The sequence below is a fragment of the Doryrhamphus excisus genome, chromosome 5 (assembly GCF_030265055.1).
Source record: "Doryrhamphus excisus isolate RoL2022-K1 chromosome 5, RoL_Dexc_1.0, whole genome shotgun sequence".
Taxonomy (NCBI): Eukaryota; Metazoa; Chordata; class Actinopteri; order Syngnathiformes; family Syngnathidae; genus Doryrhamphus; species Doryrhamphus excisus.
Window position 1 is genome coordinate 18,176,645 of NC_080470.1, and position 24,760 is coordinate 18,201,404.

General features: G+C 33.7%; 1 long non-coding RNA gene across 2 annotated transcripts; it reads left to right on the forward strand.

Annotated features, from left to right (window-relative positions):
- The first annotated feature begins 1,313 nt into the window (after positions 1 to 1,313).
- On the forward strand, positions 1,314 to 24,489 carry LOC131129929 (uncharacterized). Of its 2 annotated transcripts, none has more exons than XR_009129922.1 (7): positions 1,314 to 2,023; positions 3,826 to 3,953; positions 4,055 to 4,130; positions 4,237 to 4,340; positions 7,965 to 8,115; positions 12,400 to 12,546; positions 24,021 to 24,489. It is a non-coding gene; the product is annotated as an uncharacterized LOC131129929 (long non-coding RNA). The 2 variants fall into 2 exon arrangements; XR_009129921.1 differs by having other exon boundaries at positions 1,323 to 2,023; positions 4,060 to 4,130; positions 24,021 to 24,484.
- Positions 24,490 to 24,760: the final 271 nt, after the last annotated feature.

The following is a 24,760-nucleotide window of genomic DNA, read 5'->3' on the forward strand; positions in this document are numbered from 1 at the left end:
TGTTTACACCGCATTGCAACTCTCGTAGGGACTCAAGACAAATGCTATCTAAGCTAGCAAACTAACCAGAAACTAATCACGTCTGTCGGGAACGCTCTGTTTTCCTCGGTGGAACACGTTGATGCCGACGTTCTTTTCCGGAGCTCATAACTGTGTGGCCAACATGTGAAAAATTATGCCACCGTGACCCAGAAACCCATTTCTGACTTTCTAAATGCAATATTTTTTAACATTATTAGAGCCTTCTAGACAAAAAAATAACACCCCTATAGTCACATTTATACTCCTATTATTCATTGTTTACACCATATTGCAACTCTTATGCTGTAGGGACTCAAGACGGGCGGCTATCTAAGCTAGCAAACTAACCAGAAAATAATCACGAATCATTATTGTGTGCTAATTACGTCTGTCGGGAACGCTCTGTTTTACTGACTTTCTAAATGCATAATTTTTAACATTATTAGAGCCCTCGAGACAAAAAATAACACCCCTATAGTCACATTTACACCCCTGTTATTCATTGTTTACACCACATTGCAACTTTTATGCTGTCGAGACTCAAGACGGGCCACTATCTAAGCTAGCAAACTAACCAGAAACTAATCACAAATCATTATTGTGTACTAATCACGTCTGTCGGGAACGCTCTGTTTTACTGACTTTCTAAATGCATTATTTTTAACATTACTAGAGACCTCGAGACAAAAATAACACCCCTATAGTCACATTTACACCCCTATTACTCATTGTTTACACCACATTGCACTCAGTGACTCAAGACAAACACTATCTAAGCTAGCGAACTAACCAATTAGCATGGAATTTATTTATTCTACAAATAAAATACAGTACTTAAAACTAATTACAAAGGGACGTATTTTTAGAGTAGTTACCAAGGAACTAACAAAGACCTAATGAGGAATTAATGAGTAGTGGTTAACTACTGTCATTTTGTATACCTTGTTGTAAAGCATTACTGCCAAAAATGTACCACTTCCACACTAGCTGGGAGAAGAACTTTTTTTCACTCTTATCATGACATCAGAGTCGGCCACACAGCAGCCATTATTGAATTAATTTCTGAAAAAAAATATGATATATAGCGAGGGAGCGACAATCGAAGGCTCATCTCGAGAGGGTTGATTGCATTGTTAAAAAATGCTATAATATTGCTATAATATTTCAAGGGGGATTTTATTTTATTTTATTTATTTTTTGGACTATATTTCACTCTTCTCCTAATTAGAAATGAGTCCTCAGACATATAAACGTATTAAAATATATATATATATAATATATTTATGGTTTTACTCTACACTGCATCAAAGTGTTGTTTCTTTAGTGTTGAATATATCATATGTAGATTTTACAATGTTGCGGTATATTAAAAGGAAAATGTCAAGCACTAGGACCAAGCGATGCGAAGTGAAGCCCACTTTCCTTTAGACCGCCTACAAGCTAATCGATTGGCTCAGTGGTTTGTTTTTTTAATGTCCTAACGCGTGATTGGCCGCAATCGCTGTCATTCACTCCATTAAGCACCCATTAGCCCAGAGTTCGTGTTCATCGAACTAAGTTGCTAACTTCTTACCCGTTGAGTTCTGCTTAGCTAGCTTAAAAATGCTATAATATTGCTATAATATTTCAAGGGGAATATTATTTTATTATACTCTTTCGACTATATTTCACCCTTCTAATTAGAAATGAGTCCTCAAACATGTAAATGTATTAAAAATACATCGTAAAAAATAATGATATTACTCTACACTGCATCAAATTGTTGTTTCTTTAGTATTGAATATATCATATGTAGATTTTACAATGTTGCGGTATATTAAGATGAAAATGTCATGCACTAGGACCAAGCGATTTCGAGCTTGAAGGCCGCTTTCCTTTAGACCGCCCACAAGCTAACCGATTGGCTCGGTGGTTTGTTTTTTAATGTTCTAACGCGTGATTGGCCGCAATCGCTGTCACTCACTCCACGAGCGCCGGTTAGCCCGGAGTTGTGTTCATCGAAGTAAGTTGCTAACTTCTTATCCATTGAGTTCTGCCTGGCTCACGTCGTTTATTGTTAATATCAATAAATAAAGGTTTAATTTACAATCACATTTGAGTCAGTGCCAGTGTGTGCTTGTGTTAATTTAATACACCAAGCAATGAGTTTGTCCCGTGTTGTTGTTGTGGTGGTGCTGCCAAGTGGAGAAACACTGCTCCTGATTCACAGTAATAAGATTAGGAGGTTAAATTTAGCCTCAAAACCTAAAAATACACCAGCACATGAGGGCCAAAACACACACACGGCATTGTGTTGACAGGAAGAAGAGCAGGCTGGGGGGGTCTTGGCAAAGAAAAATGACTGGAGGTGATTTTCTGCACCCTTATGAACTGTGAAGGCCTTCTTGGAGGGCAGCCAGGCTGCGTTCAAGAAAGACACTCATGGAAACAGATGTTTATTAGCTTTTCTAATGGACTCCACGCAACACAATACACCAATGCCCTTTGGGAGAGCTGTGTGTATTTGTATTGTGGAGCCGCAACACACTCAGTACAGTACAAGCAGACATAATACTGTAATACTGTAAAGTCGCTAATATTATTATTATAATAGTGTAAGGAGGTCAAACATTCAGACTGATGATGCCTGCTATGTGGTTGCCGAGGCAACAGGGGGCAGTATAACATGTAAACGTCAGGCCTAGAGGAAAGTCCTGTTTAAAAAAGGCAAAATGAAAACAGAAAAATGTGGGATGCTCCCTAAATAAAATTTGCTTTATAAAAAAAACCTCTTATTAATTTTCCTTGAACATTTTGCATGTTGACAAAAAGGCAAAGGGTTGTTGAAAAATTCTTATATACATATTCTCATTTACAGACAATATAGTATTTATTTCAAGTACATTTCCACTTGGCAGTCTAACGTAGTAGTAGTAGTGGTTATAATAGTCAGACTATTATATAATAATATAATAATAAAATAATAATAATAGATAAATAATAATAGTGAATCTTACGAGACTGAAGTCTAAATATTATAAGAAATAAAGAAAGTATTCATCATGAGGAGAAAAGGTTAAATTAAAATAGTTGGAAAATGTAAAAAAAAAGCACAAAAGAGAAAAAATACTCAAAATATGAAGAGAAAAAAAAATATATATATACAATTTGTACAATTTTATTTTGCTTCTCATAATGTTATACTTTTATACTATAATATAAATATATATATATACATAGAAGCAAAATATATATATATATATATATATACATAAAGCAAAATAAAATTGTAATTTTGTAAAATTAGGTGTTTTGACAAATTATAATCTCATAGGAATAAAGTCAAAATATGGGATAAAAATCATAATCTCACATGAAAAAAAAAACATGACAAAGATAATTTAGTGTGTATTTAGAACACTTGAAAAAACAAAAACAGCTAAAAAAAATATGTTGAAAAAAGAGCAAATACCGACATTTCACTTTGTCGCTGATATCGCAAAGTTGTTAGCATATCTTGTTAGCATATCCAGTCAGGGGGTGTGTCACCAGACGAGACCCACTGAGAGAAAAAGAGACTGAATAACTGACAAAAGCTCTCACTCCATTCATGCTGTTATTTTATGGAAGAAAGGCACCAAGGTGCTGAAAACTTGTTTGGAGGCCATGAGGGAAACGGATTGTTTTTATTAATTTCATGATGAATGAATGTGTTATTATCCTTCCAGGCCGAGTGCACACAAGTCACGTTTGAATCTCACGAGATCTTGTGACACCGTAAGATGTACAGTACATCAGATTAACAAAGTTATAATATCTTCACAGGACCGCTAAGCTAAACATCGATGTGATTTGTGCGGCCTGAGCGATGATGCAAACAGCGTGGCACTTCCTGCTGATGACACCTCCCAGCCTGGCTGGACTTAGAGCCTTGTGTGATCCCCATAAGCCGGGTGATAGTTTGTTTGTGTTTGTTCCAAGTCCTAAGTACCGAATCCAAAATGTGAGGTCACACGAGGTCCACTAAATATCTGGACTTTTTGTCTCCTTGAAGAACAGTTCCATCACTATGTTTCCATCCCGGGTGGTTGGAGGCCAAGTTGCTTGAAAAAAGGAACGAGAACGATGAGGTACATAGAAAGGCATTCATGTTTGAAGAGAGAAGGAATGCACTGGGGGCTATGTTGGGGGGGGGGGGGACTCGGGGCCAAATAATCACTGCGCATTCATCCACAGAAATCCCCACTGGCTGGCAGTGCTCTTTGATTGACATCTTTTCAAGTGGTGGGAAATGGAACCCCATATGAATGACACTCTCACTTCCTGTGACTTCTTGGAAGGTACTGTATGCTACTGTACGGGATTTTTTTACATTTTATTAGGGATGCTGTGACAGGTCTTGTTATCGTACTTGTCGTGGAAAAACACGTTCGGAATGTTTGGGCCCCATTTTGTGCATACGCAAGCTTTTTAAGCTTCATGATACGATACGATTCACCCTCTTCACGATACGATATGATACGATACAATACGATTCACCCTCTTCATGATACGATATGATACGATTCACCCTCTTCATTATACGATACGATACAATTCACCCTCTTCACGATACGATATGATAAGATACGATATGATAAGATACGATACAATTCACCCTCTTCATGATACGATATGATTCACCCTCTTCATGATACGATACAATACGATTCACCCTCTTCATGATACAATACGATTCACCCTCTTCACGATACGATATGATACAATATGATTCACCCTCTTCAAGATATGATACGGTACGATACAATTCACCCTCTTCATGATACGATACGATACAATTCACCCTCTTCATGATACGATACAATACGATTCACCCTCTTCATGATACGATACAATATGATACGATTCACCCTCTTCATGATATGATATGATACGATACAATTCGCCCTCTTCATGATACAATACGATACAATTCAATCTCTTCATGATATGATAACATTAGATATGATTGACCCTCTTCACGATACGATACGATTCACCCTCTTCACGATACGATACAATTCACCCTCTTCATGATATGATAAGATTCGATACAATTCACCCTCTTCATGATACGATACGATACAATTCCCCCTCTTCATGATATGATACGATACGATACAATTCACCCTCTTTATGATATGATACGATACGATACAATTCACCCTCTTCATGATACGATACAATACGATTCACCCTCTTCATGATACGATACAATACGATTCACCCTCTTCACGATTCGATACGATATGATACGATACAATACCCCCTCTTCATGATATGATAAGATACGATACAATTCACCCTCTTCATTATACGATACGATATGATATGATACGATATGATATGATATGGCCCTGGATAACTGTGATAAATGAGGGATCGCTGTATTTTTTTTGTATCAAGAGGCGGGGTACACCCTGGACTGGTGGCCAGCCAATCACAGGGCACATATAGACAAACAACCATTCACACTCACATTCATACCTATGGACAATTTGGAGTCGCCAACTAACCTAGCATGTTTTTGGAATGTGGGAAGAAACCGGAGTACCCGGAGAAAACCCCGAAAGAAAATGTAAACTCCACAAAGAGATGGCCGAGGGTGGTATTGAACTCAGGTCTCCTAGCTGTAAGGTCTGTGTGTTAACCACTTTTCACCGTGCAGCCCATCAGGTTAATGGTGGAATATAACTAGCACGTAGACGCCTGTTGGTAAACTCTGTCCACTGGTCTGAGCCCCCAGTTTTCCCCGAAAAAGAACAAAGCATGCTTTGAGAGACAACAACTACATGAGCCTTCCGGCACACAGAATGGTATAAGCGGCGTTCCTAATCGGGTCATTCACAATGAAAGGAACATTTCAAGTCCCAACAACAAGTGAAGGATGGCTTTTACATAACTCTAATTTCTAAATGGGGCTGCACGGTGGACAAGTGGTTAGCACGCAGACCTCACAGCTAGGAGACCAGGGTTCAATTCCACCCTCGGCCATCTCTGTGTGGAGTTTGCATGTTCTCCCCGTGCATGCGTGGGTTTTCTCCGGGTACTCCGGTTTCCTCCCACATTCCAAAAACATGCTAGGTTAATTAGCGACTCCAAATTGTCCATAGGTATGAATGTGAGTGTGAATGGTTGTTTGTCTATATGTGCCCTGTGATTGGCTGGCCACCAGTCCAGGGAGTACCCCGCCTCTCGCCTGAAGACAGCTGGGATAGGCTCCAGTGCCTATCCCAGAATTGAGGGGTGGGGCAGTGGTGGGAGGCGGGGGGGGGGGGGGGGGGGGGGTGTCGTTGGGAGTTCAGACTTCAGACTGAACCGGGAAAAAAACAGAAGTAAAAATAATGCTAACATGTGACGGTATATTATGTCTAATATCTGTCTTATTTTCTCAAATTATGTCTATAATATTGAATAATAGGAGCGTAAAGGTAACTATAGGGGTGTTATTTCATGTCTAGAGGGCTCTAATAATATATTTACAAGGTTTTAAATAGGTAGGTGAAAATATTTCACGTATAAATAAGGAACCTGTACTTCCCTTATCACTGCAACCAATGAACTATAATATATACATAATATATAATATATTATTAGAGCCCTCTAGACATGAAATAACACCCCTACAGTTACCTTTACACTCCTATTGATCAATATTCTAGACATAATTTGAGAAAATAAGACAGATATTAGACATAATATAGGTTACACATTTATGTCTTATTTTCTCAAATTATGTCCATAATATTGAGTAATATGAGTGTAAGAGTGTTAAGGTAACTATAGGGGTGTTATTTCATGTCTAGAGGGCTATAATAATATATTTACAAGGTTTTAAACAGGTTTTCTAGAACAGTGAAAATATTTCATGTATAAATAAGGAACCTGTACTTCACTTATCACTGCAACCAATGAACTATAATATATACATAATATATACATATAATATATAATATATTGTTAGAGCCCTCTAGACATGAAATAACACCCCTATAGTTACCTTTACACTTCTATTACTCAATATTCTAGACATAATTTGAGAAAATAAGACAGATATTAGACATAATATAGGTTACACATTTATGTCTTATTTACTATAGGGGTGTTATTTCATGTCTAGAAGGCTCTAATAATATATTTAAGGTTTTAAACAGGTTTTGTGCAACTGTGAGAATATTTCATGTATAAATAAGGAACCTGTACTTCACTTATCACTGCAGCCAATGAACTGTGATAAAGGAGGGGTTACTTTATACGTACCATTCACAGTATTGAATAATATTGCTTCCCAGAGAAAAAACTCATTCTCACAAGGAAGCACTAATAAACAAATCCCAAGACCCAGACCAAACCAGACCAGGAATGTTTTTCATGCCAGACGTATTTTTTTTCTTTACCAATATTCCCCAGTGGCCTCAAGCGTCCCATGAGAGCGTTCCCGAATTGCAGCAGGATATCAAAAGTGTAAATGATGTACTTGTTGTGTAATATTCCCCGAGGCCTGGCTGTCTGTGTGAAGATGTGAGTCCCCGTGTGGAAGGTTCAAGTCCACAGGGAGGACAATAAAGGAGGTGTCTTCAACAGAAATAGAAACATCGGAACACACCAGGCTTGTTGATGAAGGATTGCTTTCTTTTTATTGCTGTATTTACTGGTTCATTGAGCTAGCGTAGCGGCCATTTTAGACCATTTTGACTGACTTTCAAGGCACGTGTAATATTTTGTTTTATGGCTACGTATATAAACATGGAACCTACCTTGTCATGGCTTTCATTCGGAAAAAAAAAAGTTTGCTTCTACCTTTTTGTGTGCTTTAGTAATCAGCTGTAAGTACATTTCAGGAAAATATCAGTTCCCGACTAAAAATAGACCACATTTCAAGCATAACTTTAACCTTGAAACAAATATTTTTTGCTTTTTTGCAGGCCAACTGTGAGCCGTAATCGCTCCTGTGTGTCCGAGGTCTGCCCTAAGGCCTGCCCTTCAGTGGGCATGCCTGGAAGGCGGACAAGATGCCTGAGCCACATCAAGTGGGTCCTCTCCCGGATGACTGAGATCCTCCTCCTATCTCTTAGGGTGAGTCCAAACGTTCTTCAGAGGAAACATCATTTGTATCCGCCATCTTGTTCTTTCCGTAACGGCTAAAAGTGACCGTAGGTGAGTGTTAGATGTCGATGTCGATGTCGATGGGCTCCAGTCACAATTTTGATGACTTAATGAATTTTGATGAATTATTTTTTTAAACAATATTATTTTAGAAATTATTTTTTTAATTATTTTTTTCTTTTATTATTTTATTATTTTCTTTTATTATTTTCTTTTATTATTAATTTATTTAATCTAATTAATAAATTAATTAAAAGAACATATAAAATAATGTAACTATTAAAAAAAAAAAATATATATATATATACAAAAAATGTTTAAAAAACTATAATAAATAAATAAATATTTTAAAAATGAATATAGATCCTCCCCCTATCCCTATTATTATTTTTCATAATTAATAATAATAATAAATAATTAAATAATTAATTAAAAGACCATATAAAATAATGTAACTGTTTAAAAATTATATATATATATATATATATACAAAAAATGTAAAATGTAAAAAAAAACTATAATAAATAAATATAAAATTATATATATATATAGATCCTCTCCCTATCTCTTAGTTTCCATCCTACAGAGGAAACTCATTTCAGTTGCTTACTTTTAAAATTATTTTTTATTTTTTTTTATGATCAGTCCAGGGTGTACCCCGCCTCTCACCCAAAGACAGCTGGGATAGGCTCCAGCACCTCCCCGCGACCCTCGTAAGGAAAAGCGGAAGAAAATGAATGAATGAATGAATTTTATTTTATTTTTTAATAATTGCTAAATAATAATAATAAATTAATTAAAAGAGCATATGAAATAATGTAACTGTTAAAAAACTATATATATATATAAGTATATATATATATACAAAAAATGTAAAATATTTAAAAAGACTATAATAAATAAATAAATATTTAACAAACTGAATATAGATCCTCCCCCTATCTCTGAGGATGAGTCCAACCGTCCTACAGATGAAACTCATTTCAGTGGCTTGTAACCGCCATCTTGTTATTTCTGTAACGACTAAAAACTATGTTGGTTGTAGATGTAGTTGTAGATGTAGATGTAGATGTAGATGTAGATGTAGATGTAGTTGTAGATGTAGATGTAGTTGTAGATGTAGATGTAGATGTAGATGTAGAATGAATAATTTTTTTTTAACTTATTTTTTAAATATTTTTTTAATAATTAATAAATAATTAATACTAATATAATTAATTAATAATAAATAAATAATACATTAATTAAAAGAGCATAAAATAATGTAACTGTTTAAAAATATATAAAATTAATTTATCTTTTAATAATTAATAAATAATCAATATAAGAATAATTAATTAATTACTTAATTAAAAGAGCATATAAAATAATGTTACTGTTTAAAAAAATATATATATATATACAAAAAATGTAAAATGTTTAAAAATCTATAATAAATAAATAAATATTTAAAAAAATGAATATAGATCCTCCCCCTGTATCTTAGGGTGAGTCCAACCATCATAGATGTAGATGTAGATGTAGTAGATGTAGATGTAGATGTAGATGTAGATGTAGATGTAGATGTAGATGTAGATGTAGATGTAGATGTAGTTGTAGTTGTAGATGTAGATGTAGATGTAGATGAAGTAGATGTAGATCCACCAGTAAATTTAGAGCTTTTGCCTTCCGGATCAGGTCCAGTCACAATTTTGATGACTTTTTGACTTGACTTGACTTGACTTGACCATATCATCAAAGACGTACAACAGGACTTGGACTTTGACATCAGTGACTCTGGACTTGAAAATAATGGAGATTTGTGGGTGCTTATGTTTTGTAACGAGTCCAAAACTTCAAGGCTATGACTTTGGACTTGACTCGATCTGACTGGTCATGACCTGAGACTTGCTCCCACCGTTGTGGAGGACATGATGGACCAGCAGGACTTGATGGTTTTACAGGTGGTTTGGGTCCGTCCCAGTGGGTTTTGAACTTTTCCCTTCTTAAGAATAAGACCTTCAAACGGTGATTAAAAGTTCCGGACCCTTTTTCTGGCTTTCATGTCGCGTGACTCATACCTTCAGACCTTCTATCAGGCTGGTCCAGACCACCTGGCTGGGATCATCAGGGGAAAAACTCCTTCAAAGAGTAAAACTACTGAGGATTGGCCACAGTAGTACTTCCATATGAGATGATTGAAGTCTTATTTTAAGCCTCTTATGAAATGAAGTTGGCTTCCGAAGAGGAAGTGAAGTTCCTCTAAGACGGTGGTTCTCAACTGGTGGCTCGGGAGTCAAAAGTGGGTGGCGGAATCATTCAAATCAAGATCAGAAAACATTGAATATTTGTTGTTATCGAAGTACTCGAATTATTCCTATAATCATTGCAGACCTAAAAATGACATTATTTGTAAAATAATTTGGAAGATTAGCCTAGCATAGCATAACATGCGTGTTGACCTGCAGTGTTAAGAAATGTATCAGACATTGTATCAGGTATCGACATAAAAAATAGCATCAATTAATTTTTCATTTTAAAAAAGAAACATGACTCTGATGAGAAAATGAAACGGTGCTTTCGCCGTCGCCTCTCCATTCTTTGCCGTTATTGATTCGCCATTCAACGCCGCCTTCACGTACAAAGCTTTGACGGGACGAAGGCCGGCGACGCGAACTCACATGTGATGCTTGAAAAGTCGTCGCTCGTCTTTGTATTCTCGACTCACCTCGGCAGTGATTGACACATGAAAAGAAAAGATGCGTCGGTGTGACTCAGAGCTCACGTGCGGAGGCTCAGCCTTGGAATGGGGGTGGGGGCGGGCGAGGGTGGGCGGCGGGTTATTGCAGGATTGCCAATAGAGGTGAAGTGTGGAGTTTTCACCCTGGGTCGTATCGCAGCTATGGCTACCCTCGGAGGGTCGTCTGTAACTATAGAAACTACAAAAATGGATACTCACATATTCGCCTTATTTTATATCTTCTTTACACAGAAGGAAGTGGAGGTGACCAGCAGAAATTTGACTGTACAAATGTTGGCATAACATTTTTCATTTTTAATGACTTTTGATGACAAAAGAGAAATCGTCTGTCAACATTGACGGGACTAATAAAAGAATACGTTTATTTATTAATTAGATTAATAAATAAAATAAAAAATAATTTCAAAAATAAGAAAAAAATTAATTCATCAAAAACAGTTACATTATTTTATCTGATCATTTAATTTATTTATTAGATAAAAAATAAAATAAAAAAATAATTTCAACAATTTTATTTTTGGAATTATTTTAAACTTTATTTCATTTTTATCTAATTAATACAAATTAATTAATAAAGATAAACATAATTAAAAATAATTTCAACAATTCTATTTTTGAAATTATGTTTAATGTTATTTTATTTTTTGAAATCTAATTAATAAATACATTAAAAGATCATATAAAATAACGTAACTGTAATAATGTAACTGTTTTTGATGAAAATAAAATAAAATAAAAAATAAAAAATATTATAAAAAAAATTATATATATATATATATATAATATATATAAAACATTTTATTTTCACTTAATTAATAAATAAATTAAAAGATCATATAAAATAATGTAACTGTTTTTGATGAATTAATTTTTATAAACAATCTTATTTTTGAAATTATTTTTTATTTTATTTTATTTTTTATCTAATTAATGAATTAAAAGATCATATAAAATAATGAAACAGTTTAAAAAATATATTTTATACAAAAATGTAAAATGTAAAAAAAAATTTAAATAAAGAAATAAATAGATATTTAAAAACTGAATATATGTATTTTAAAATGTATAAAATAAGAGTAATTACCACAAATTAAAATATTAAAACTATTTTTCAAATGATACTAATATATAGTAAAATATATATATTTGATATATATATATATATATATATATATATATATATATATTTACTATATATAGTAAAATTAAATAATGGAAAAAAATAAGTGTAATTTTGACATGCAGATGGGGCAGTGCCCCACCATGCATTGTGTAGCTGATATTTAATGCAGACACACAGTAGCTCTCACCCTACATAATAGATGCCATATACTGTACACACACAACAACATTTATTTTAAGATGTGTAGCGAAGCCCTGATCTGAGCCCAGGGATGGCCAGACCAGGCGGGTTCGAACCTTTGAGTGCCCCTTGTCAGTCTTTATGGAAAGTGTGTTGTGTAACAGCATCCCCGTTGAATTCCCTAACGCCTCCTTTCTTGCTGATTGTCCAGGCTTCATCCATCAGTTTGCCGCACGGACAGGAAGTAGAGTCTGCTAAACGGCGTTACCAACATGGCCTACATGTGGCGTGACATTCATCAAGCTGATGGAAGAAACGATTGTCGACTGCAGACGCACGTGTCCTCGCACACGCTCAGGTACGTCGGTGTTTCTCAGGCGCTAAGCGGGACTCTGTAAAGGATTCGTTCATTCATTAAATTATTCATGAATCATAGAAATAAATACAATCAAATCTGTTGTGTAAAAATGATCACATTTTTAAAGTTATTTTGAAAATAATTATCAACTAAAATAAATTAAATAATACATAAAATTATATATTTTATTTTACATGTTTAGATTAATAAATAATGTAAATACATAAACAAAATAATAAAATGTATATAAAATGTATATAAAATAATAAAAATAAAATAATAACAATAATAATAATAATAATAATAATAATAATAATAATAATAATAATAATAATAATAATAATAATTATCAACTAAACCTAAATTAAATAATACCTAAAAATATATAATGTATATTTTTATTTTCATAAAAATATATAATATATATTTTTAAGTTTTTATATTAATAAATAATGTAAGTAAATAATAAAATAATAAAATAAATGTTGATTAAAAATGTATAATAAATAAAATAATATATTGAATAATAAAATAAAATAATATATTGAATAATAAAATAAAATAATGCAATACATAATGATAACAAGAAAAATTGATAAAGTATCAATAAAGGCATTCACCTTCATGTCTCACATAATCATTGTGGATGACGGGCAAAATTCCAAAAAGAAGTGCACAAATATTATTTTTATTAAAATATTTTTATTTTTGCCTCGTACTTCGGTACGTGACAAAAAAATAAATAAAATAAATTAAAAAAATAAAAAAATAAATTAAAAATAAATTTAATTTAAAAAATAAATGTAAATAAAAATATTTAAAAAATAAATTAAAATTAAAATTAAAATTAAAATTAAAATTAAAATTAAAATTAAAATTAAAATTAAAATTAAAATTAAAATTAAAATTAAAATTGGAAAGCAGGAAGTGAACAAATGTAACAGTTACTGATTGTAAAAGTACCAGATGGAGGGGTAGGATTTAATAAGCTTTGCTTCTTCCTACTCCTTTTGGACATGTGGAACTGGGAACTGATTATGGGATGCACTCAATTGTAATCTGATGCATGTTCAAATGAAAAAAAAAAACATTACCATTACCAAATATTATTTTTTTATGGCCAAAATTTGCACATTTGCAAGAATAAAAATGGCCAAATTCAGTCAAATACAGATATAAGGCATTCAGGTATTCTACACTGGTCTCTAGGTGCCAGTCATGTACCCTAGAAAGCAGGAAGTAAGAAAAGAACAACAAGGAAGTCAATAAAAACAAGTGTGAGTCCATATTATGTCTTGTATATGTCTTATTTTCTCTTATTATGTCAACTGTATTGTGTAACGGTGACTATAGGGGTGTTATTTCACGCCTAGAGGGCTCTAATAATGTCTCCCCATTATGTTTCACAGCCATGATGGTACAGTAATATCAACAGTAAAGTACATTTAAAAAGGAACATGGGTATTTCACAGCATGGCCTGGATTGAAGGTCTTTGAACATAGCATATTTATTGTGTTTGGAACATATTGTGTGTGTTTATCTCGGCAAAGGACATGTTGCCCTTTCCGTAGATCATCTATCTCATTCAGAAATATCACATGCACGTGACGGATAGATCTTATCGTGACCCAAAGGTCTCGCGAGGAACGAGCGAGCGGTAATCAGGACGCATGCACACCTGGACTTTTATGTTGATTTAGATATAAATAGCATGTGTGAAGGATTTTTTTCCGGTAGCGCTTAGAATAAAGTCTAATAATAAAGCCCCCCCCACACACACTGTCTGTGAGTAATGACTTTGAAAACGGGGACTTAGTGATTCACGGGAGTTTATAAATGGAAGCAAAAGAGGTTATTCTCAAACCGTCTCTTGCTTTAAAAATAAATATCAGGCATGCAAACCTGCAAAAAACTAAATATCCTATTTGGAGCAGGTTGGACCGGGTGTCAAGGGGGTCCATCCAGTTCACTGTTGGTACTGACACTGGTGTTTGATGGCTACTATTTAGTGCAGCTGCCAGGTGACGACCTGTGAGGCGTCTTTGTCTTAAACTACACACTCTCAGATATTTGTCTGCAGCGTTTTTCTGTCCTTGTTAGACCCAGTTTGTGCTGCTCTCTGAAGGGAGTAGTTAACAGCATGGTAAGATATTTTAGTTTTAGTTATGATTTTTAGATGGCTTTTCCAACATGATTTATTAATAGATTTTGCATCGTTTTTCTGTCCTTGTTAGACCCAGTTTGTGTTATTGCTAAGGATTTTTTTGTCTTTCATGATTACAGTCACCCCTGGTTTAATTAATTGATTACAGACCTGCCAGCGATAAATTAATTTCCACAATATAGAATTCCAAGTCAATAAATGGAATATTTTTGTAGTTGGAGCACGGAAAATCTGTTTATGACTTTGTAAATACGAGGGATTTATGTTGCCGATTTTGATACCAATCATCCATTAGTGAAATTGACCGATTCCGACACCGATCATATGGAATAATTCTTGTTTGTTTCTTTGTTTCTTCTTGCACGGTTGTGCATCGTTTTTCTGTCCTTGTTAGACCCAGTTTGTGCTGCTCTCTGAAGGGAGTAGTTAACAGCATGGTAAGAGATTTTAGTTTTAGTTAGGATTTTTAGATTTTAGGCTTTTCTAATCATCTATTAGCCTTATAAAATGATGAACTTGGATTAGCAGCCATACCAGGAGATTGATGCAGAGGACTGACAGTTGTTGATAGTAGGCCTCTCTGAAAAAAATCATTTTCATTGTTTGTGAAATGCATGAAAATGTGTTTTTCTTTGAAAAACAAAGACATTTGCAAGTGATCCCAAACTTTTGAGCGGTAGTGTACTTTGACCCCAACTCATCCGAGTAGTCTTCATCCAGTGATGTCCAACAACAACAACCTTATTGTGACCTCACCTCAAATTGGGACAACCTAACATCCAAGAATCAAAGAGCCTTTTGGACAGAAGTTGAAACGTCTTCAACAAACAAGAAGAGTCCATTTGCCTCCATTGAACCTCTGCGGACAAGAACGACCTGGATGGCTGACAACCTCCACAGACATAATGTGTGTCCTTTGACACGTCTGTGGACTCAGTGGGGGGGCGGGGGGGTGGGGGGTGGGGGGGGGGGTGGGGGGGGTCAATAGAGAACTCATCACAAGATTTTTCAGCAGTTGCGACACGTGCAGCAGCATCATCGAGCGACGTTGTGAATGAATGTGTCCCCACTAGGGACCCACGTTGTTCACGCATGTAGACAACGCAACAAGAGAAACTTTGTAGGTCGCCATTCTTTATTTTACACCCACTTTATTTTATTTTTTTATCTAATTAATAAATAAATTAAATTTAATAAAATATAAATAAAATTAATAAATAAATGAAAAGAGCATATAAAATAATGTAACTGTTAAAAACATAAATATATATATATATATATATAGTATATATACACACACACAAAAAATGTAAAATGTTAAAAAAAAACTATAATAAATAAATATTTAAAAACTGAATATATCTATTTTAAAATGTATAAAAATAAGAGTAATTGCCACAAATGAAAAGGACATTAAAATTTTCAAGTGATACTACTATAGTAAAATTAAATAATAGAAAAAAATAAGTGTCTTGCGACGTTGTATATTTCTCGACAAACGCTCACCCACTTTATTTTATTTTTTAATCTAATTAATAAATAATTTAAAAGAGCATATAAAATAATGTAACTGTTTAAAAATATATATATATAGATATACACAAAAATGTAAAATGTTTTTAAAAAATCTATAATAAATAAATATTTACAAAACTGAATATATCTATTTTAAAATGTATAAAAATAAGAGTAATTACTACAAATTAAAAGGATATTCAAACACATTTTCAAGTGATACTACTATAGTAAAATTAAATAATAGAAAAGACAAAAATACAAAAGTGTCTTGCGACATTGTATATTTCTTGACAAACGCTTACCCACTTTATTTTATTTTTTAATCAAATTAATAAATAAATTAAAAGAGCATATAAAATAATTTAACTGTTTAAAATATATATATATATATATATATATATAGAGAGAGATTTTTTAAAAACATTTTAAATTTTTTGTATATATATATATATATATATAATAATGTAAATATATATATATATAATGTAAAATGTATATATATATATAATAATGTAAATATATATATATATAATGTAAAATGTATATATATATATATATATATATATACACGTATATATATACGTATATATATACAAAATGTAAAATGTTTTTTTTAATCTCTAATAAATATTTAAAAAACTGAATATATCTATTGAATGTATAAAAATAAGAGTAATTACCACAAATTAAAAGGATATTAAAACAATTTTTCAAGTGATACTACCATAGTAAAATTAAATAATGGAAAAAAATAAGTGTCCTGCGACATTGTATATTTCTCGCCAAACGCACATCCAAGCCGCCGTGAAAAGACCAAACCTCCCTTCGAGTAATTGGACAGTGACGTCATGAAGTGAAGGAAGTACGGTTTTGCTTATGCTGATGAAAATGAAAGTATAATTAGTATAATTAGGTTTTTCTCTGTCTTTTTCATGAAAACCTTGCAATTCACTTTAGTTCCTCTGGGGACAAACACCCACCATTTACATCGATTGGGTTAGTATTGGGACACAAGTGTGTGTGTGTGTGTGTGTGTTACGTAAGGTTAGGATTTAGCAGAACATCGCCTCCAGCCACATTGTTACGACTCTGGATCACATTGACACGGAGCATCACACCATGCCCTTCCACTGTTGTGACAGTTTGCATAATCCTGAGCATCCTCATCGTCGTCCTAAAATACACAGAAGCACACCTGCACTGGCTCACCTGCAGGCCCACCGGGACGACGGCTCCGACTTTAGAAACATGGAAAAAATGCGTAGTCTCGCATGCCGGAGACTAAGGCATAGGATAGTCTCCCTGGTCGTGTTTTTTTTAGCTGGTAAAAGCTGCTGATGGTATTGATTTCATGTGGCTGTTAAAGTTCAGATCTGAGTCCATTACGACCCAGAGATCTCTAAACTTGCAGCTCGGCTTTAGAGAAAGCATCTCAAGGTGGCTAATAACATAGTTTATCGTAATGGTAATGGTAATGGTTTTATTTCATTTGAACATGCATCAGATTAAAATTGAGTGCATCCCATAATCAGTTCCCAGTTCTACATGTCCAAAAGGAGTAGGAAGAAGCAAAGCTTATTGAATCCTACCCCTCCATCTGGTACTTTTACAATCAGTAACTGTTACATTTGTTCACTTCCTGCTTTCCTAATTTTAATTTTAATTTTAATTTTTTTAATTTAAATTTTTTTTTTTTTAATTTTTTTTTATTTTAATTTTTTTATTTTGTTTTTGTCACGTACCGAAGTACGAGGCAAAAATAAAAATATTTTAATAAAAATAATATTTGTGCACTTCTTTTTGGAATTTTGCCCGTCATCCACAATGATTATGTGAGACATGAAGGTGAATGCCTTTATTGATACTTTATCAATTTTTTCTTGTTATCATTATGTATTGCATTATTTTATTTTATTATTCAATATATTATTTTATTTATTATACATTTTTAATCAACATTTATTTTATTATTTTAGTATTTACTTGCATTATTTATTAATATAAAAACATAAAAAAATATATTATACATTTTTATGTATTATTTATTTTAGGTTTAGTTGATAATTTTTATTATTATTTTATTATTATTATTATTATAGTTTGTTTAAATTTTAATTTTAATTTTAATTTTAATTTTAATTTTAATTTTAATTTTAATTTTAATTTTAATTTTAATTTTAATTTTAATTTTAATTTTAATTTTAATTTTAATTTTAATTTTAATTTTAATTTTAATTTTAATTTTAATTTTAATTTTAATTTTAATTTTAATTTTTCATGTGCCAAGGTACGAGGTAAAAATATATATTTTTTAAAATAAAAATAATATTTGTGCATTTCTTTTGGGAATTTTGCCCGTCATCCGTCATTGCTTTTATAGTTTTTATCCCAGCTTTTGAAAAAGTTTGTTTTGCAATCACGCACTGATCTGTTTGATGCAAGGACAAAGTATATCTGGCGTGGTCTGCATCGGTGTAGTTGGACGCATTGCAGCTGCATATTAACTGGCTGAAGAAAACATATACACATGAAACAATAGGGGTCCCGGGATTGACACCTGGGGAATCCCACAAGTCATAGCCATTTGCTGTGAGACACAGTTACCCATTCCAAAAAAAAGTTTTTCCAGTCCTCCAGATAGGACTTGAACCAGTTTAGAGCAGTACCAGAGATTCCTACCCAGTCATAAGGTCACATGGTCAGCTGGTATAAGATCACATGGTCAGCTGAGTCCTTGTCGTAGCGATATGATGTCCAGTTCCATGATGTCTTTTTATTGGCTTCTTTTCATATGATGTCGTAGATGTTCTTTTATATCCTTGTAGTGATGCCATTGATGATTCCATTTTCACTACTGGTCCAGATCCTTGACGCCCCCCCCCCCACACCCGCATTTTTATATTTAGTGTTCATGATTGAGGAAGTGCAGAAAAGTCACATGTCAATCTGAAAGTGAAAATATGGGGAAGCGAGCATGTGCACCAGCACTCGGTTGATTGTGTAACGAGATTAAGATTCCGCCTGTCATATTTTGAGTATGTTTTTTTTTTGCTGATGTAGTATTGCGCAACATTCCACTTATCAACAGCATCTGTAATTCCTACCTCCGTCATATTATTATTGGCTTTGTTTGCTAATAAATGCTAAACTTTTATTATTTTATATTCATTTATATTATTTTTTAATATAATATTTTTTAAATAATAATAATCATTGAATAATAACAATAATAATATATTAATATTATTAGTATATATAATAATATTAATATTTTTAATATAATTATTTTTATAAATATTATAATATTTTTTAAAGTATAGATATTTAATATGGATATCCTTATTTTATATGATTATCTCATTTCATATTTTGCTACTAGTGTTTTTTAAATTTTATTTTCTTAAAGTGTGAGCATTTAGTGTGCACAGAATTATTTTTATTATTTTTATATTTATTTATTATTATTTTTTTTATTTTTCTTAAAAAAATAATATTTTATGTGTGCAGTCTTGTTTCATATGTATATATGGATATATAAGTGTGAATATTTACTGTGGATAGCATTCTCTTATTTCATGATTTGATTTTGTCATGTCAATTTTTATCATGTTTTGTTATTATATATTATATTTATTATATATATTATATGATATTTTGTGTGCCCATTGGGGATAGAAAAATAATTTTAAAAAAATCAACCAAAAATGGAAAAACAGAAGCAAAAAGACGCACTATAAAGATAAAAAGCTGACATGTTGATAGTAATAACTGATCATTTATGATTCATATCCAAGTACATCTCAGTAAGTTAGAAAAGGCATACTAGATATGTATTTCCTAGAGCGGCCTAATATGATGACGAATGGACATACCTGACGTACCTGTGGAGCGATGCGAGACACACCCGCCAACTGTGACCTAGATGCTAACAATTAGCAATCCTAAGTGGAAGAACTTGATGTGGATATTTCAACAGGAAGTGTGACTGTCTGTACTAAATAAGGTTGAGATGGAAAGTAGCGAGGCCGCACTTGAGGCCGCCGTCATTCTTGTAAATGTATAACCTTTTTTCCATATACACTACCGCTCAAAAGTTTGGGATCACTTGGAAATTTCTTTGTTTTCCAAAGAAAAACACATTTTCATTAAATTTCACAAACAATTTTTTCCATATCACAAACATTTGTATCCATTTCTACATTTTTGCATAGAGGCCTACTATCAACAACTGTCAGTCCTCTGCATCAATCTCCTGGTATGGCTGCTAATCCAAGTTCATCATTTTATAAGGCTAATAGATGATTAGAAAAGCCATCTAAAAATCCTAACTGAAACTAAAATCTCTTACCATGCTGTTAACTACTCCCTTCAGAGAGCGGCACAAACTGGGTCTAACAAGGACAGAAAAACGATACACAACTGTGCAAGAAGAAACAAAGAAACAAACAAGAATTATTCCATATGATCGGTGTCGGAATCGGTCAGTTTCACTCATGGATGATTGGTATCAAAATCGGCAACATAAATCCCTCGTATTTACAAAGTCAGAAACAGATTTTTACTCCAAAAATATTCCATTTATTGACTTGGAATCCTATATCGTAGAAATTAATTTATCGCTGGCAGGTCTGTAACCAATTAATTAAACCAGGGGTGACTGTAATCATGAAAGACAAAAAATATTTAACAATAGCACAAACTGAGTCTAACAAGGACAGAAAAACGCTGCAGACAAATATCTGAGTGTGTATAGTTTAAGACAAAGACGCCTAGTGTATGTACGACTTTATTCTTATAATATTAACATTTTCTATATTCTGTAAATGTGAGATTGTGTGCTACTCTTACTGTGGTAGTACTACTTATCATGTACAACGTCACTTGGGGGACTAAAGATATGAAGGATATTTTTTTGTAGCTGCGTGTACTATTCATGCTGTGCAAATATTTGCACCCTGACGCTCTCCAAGTTGCGATGGCGGTGTGAAAAGATTCTTTTGAGGTTGACTTTTGAGGCCAGTGAACTTAAGTACTTTCCAAAAAAGTATGAGTGGAAATGAAAGTACTATTCGGGAGGTTATTAGTAGTGTTGACCTGCGTCAGATAAGTGGAGCTGACCTTTGACCGGTAGTCTTCTACTTCTAAGAATACACACACAGTACTTCGAGGTGGTGTGTGTGGTAATGACACAGTGGTGATGGATGTACACGCCAGGGTGGGGCAGGGCCGGGTGGAATGTCATCATGGCTGTGTCAAAATGCGGGCGTGGATGAAGATGAAGATTTGTCTCAGGTGTTCCTTCCATGTTTGGCGTTCCTGATGATGCTGCGTTCAGCAACTTCCTGTAACTTCAAAAGCTGCGTCTATTCCGTTCTCGCTGCAAACAAAGCCACGGCGGATTCGGGAGTTCAACACCTCGTCCGAGGGCTCCTTCCGGAGTCTGCGAGGACCCGAGACAGAAGCAAAGGTCTCGGGATTCTTTTCTTCTGGCATCCTGAAGCCAGGCGGCAGCTGGAAATAGAGCAGACGTGCAGGCCAAGTCAGAGCACAGGGCTAAATGCTCCTCGTTAATCATGCTGCTAATCAGCAGAGACGAACCGGGGAGGGTGAGGGGGGGGGCGGATTTACACCGACAGCCAGACGCAGATCAGCCTCAGCAGGGTGCCCCGGCATCTTGCTAACTATAGTAACACTCCTGCAGGTGACATAGTACGCCTGGAATAACATGAGTGGTGTTTCTTAGCATGTTTGCTAACAGGATCGTACCTTCTTTATTTCTTACTGGCTCATTGGGGGTGTTCTAACTTTTTCAACCCATCATGGAAAATGAAAAGATGATGTTTTATAGTATGTACACTACCATACACAGAACAAACACAATGCGACGTACACTCCCTTCAGAGAGCAGCACAAACTGGGTCTAACAAGGACAGAAAAACGCTGCAAAATATTAATAAATCATGTTGTTTTGTGGTATGTTATTAAGTCATTCAATTCCAGCCTCCCCTCCAGTATTGGTCATTTTAGATCGCTCTTTTAAGGCACATAGAATATTGTGTTTTAGGGCTACACAACCACTCAAAAGTTTGGGATCACTTGCAAATTTTTGTTTGGCTAATAGATGATTAGAAGAGCCATCTAAAAATCCTAACTAAAACTAAAATCTCTTACCATGCTGTTAACTACTCCCTTCAGAGAGCAGCACAAACTGGGTCTAACAAGGACAAAAAAACGCTGCACAAATATCTGAGAGTGTGTAGTTTCTGTCTTCTCTTTCGGATGCGAGGCAAAGCGTCCTCCAAACAACCTGAGCGGGTCGGCTGCAGCGGACACGAATATAACAAGAATATTCTCAGGCATACATAAATACGATAAATCCTGCGTTACCTAAGCATGTGAGACAGGAGGTGTTCAATGTCACGGTGCGTTCAAGCGACCGGTCCAAACACCTTCTCTGAACCTCAGTCCTGTTTCCTGTTTACAGCGTCGGCGCTATTGTCCGCCACACGTTTAGGCTCGACGCCTTGGAGTCACACAATAGACGACTCTGAAAAACACACATCCATTTCCTGTTTGTCATCATTCCTTGTCAACTCGTACTACCTTCCACACGACTGGAATTCTTGGATGAGACATGTACTTTACTACAGTATGTAGTATGGTATGAGACTTGCAGTACGCCAGTACTGTAGACTACATCCAGGAAGTATTTCCCTACATTTTTGTATGTGATAGCTCTATTCCAAAATGCGATAATTTTCACATAGTATTATGTGTGTAATTGTCAATAGAATAATAAATAAGTAAATATTAAATATTATAAATATAAAAAATAAAAGAAATAAAAAAATAAAAGAAATAAATAAATACATACATAAATGAATACATAAATATTATTATTATTATTATCAATGTGATTTCTTCCTTTTTTAATTTTTAATATATTTTCCCAAATTACAACAAAGCTTTTTTCATGTCGTCTTCACAGAGTATTATGTGTAGAATTTTGTGTGCAAAAAAGAATGTATTCATTTTTCGAATAAAGCTGTAACATAAAAAAAATGTGTGGAAAGTGAAGCGCTGTGAATACTTATACAGGAAGCAGTGTCAAACTGCAACCTACCATGCTGATTTATTGTTTTTAAAGATTGGTTACTTTATTTTTTATGAAAGATAACATATTTTATATATTTAAATTATTAATGATTAATTTAATTAATTATTTAAATTATTATTATTTATTCTAAATTATTTAAATCATTTGTACAAATTACTGTTTGTGCTGTACATTGTTCATATTTGATGTCATCTATTTATTCTCCACATGATTTATTATTTATTATTTATTATTTATTATTTATTATTTATTATTTATTATTTATTATTTATTATTTATTATTTATTATTTATTATTTATTATTTATTATTTATTATTTATTATTTATTATTTATTATTTATCTATCCATCCATCTATCTATCTTCATATCAGCTTAGGCCCAGAATTACGCTGTTATTATTATCGTTATTATTATTATTCTGAGCAAAGACTGTGCATAACTATGCACATTTGAATGAATAAGATAACAAGATACACTAAATATTTTTCAATGCAAAGATTTCAGTGGCGCGACAAAGAACAGCATGTGTTTATAATTTGGCACCGGGTGCTGAGGATGGTTCGATGTGTTTTTTAGCACGATGAGCTCCGGCTTTGCTAACACAAACGCTGTCAGGCCGCGTTTCCCATCCCGTCAGAGAGATAAGAGATTTTCTGCTATTCTGCTTGACAGGAAGTGTCTGCACAACAACAATGAGCCACGGTGAAGACCTGCACATGCAAAACAAACATCACATTCTTTCAAGCTCCCCCGCTGTATAAACACGTGTGTGTGTCAGCTTTGTGATCATTATGATGCTACGCCGCTACAAAAGTCATACTCTGTTGTCTTACCTTGTCACTGTTAGGAATAGAATATTTTCCCTCCTTTGTACAAGACATGTTGAAGGCTTGTTGACAGCGGAGGCAAAATATTCCATTCCTAACACAACCTCGATTGGTTGTCTCCTGTTTCAACCCTTAGTCCTTGTGTAATTGTTTACCATTTGGTTCTTAAAAAGAAGTCAATATTGAAGGCTTGTTGATAGCAGAGGCAAAATATTCCATTCCTAACACAACCTACATTGGTAGTCTCCTATTTCAATCCTCAGTCATTGTGTAATTGTTTACCGTTTTGTTCTTAAAAAGAAGTCAATATTGAAGGCTTGTTGATAGCAGAGCGAAAATATTCCATTCCTAACACAACCTAGATTGGTTGTCTCCTGTTTCAATCCTCAGTCCTTGTGTAATTGTTTACCGTTTTGTTCTTAAAAAGAAGTCAATATTGAAGGCTTGTTGATCGCAGAGCAAAAATATTCTATTCCTAACACAACCTAGATTGGTTGTCTCCTGTTTCAATCCTAAGTCCTTGTGTAATTGTTTACCGTTTCGTTCTTGAAAATAAGTTAATATTGAAGGCTTGTTGATAGCCTA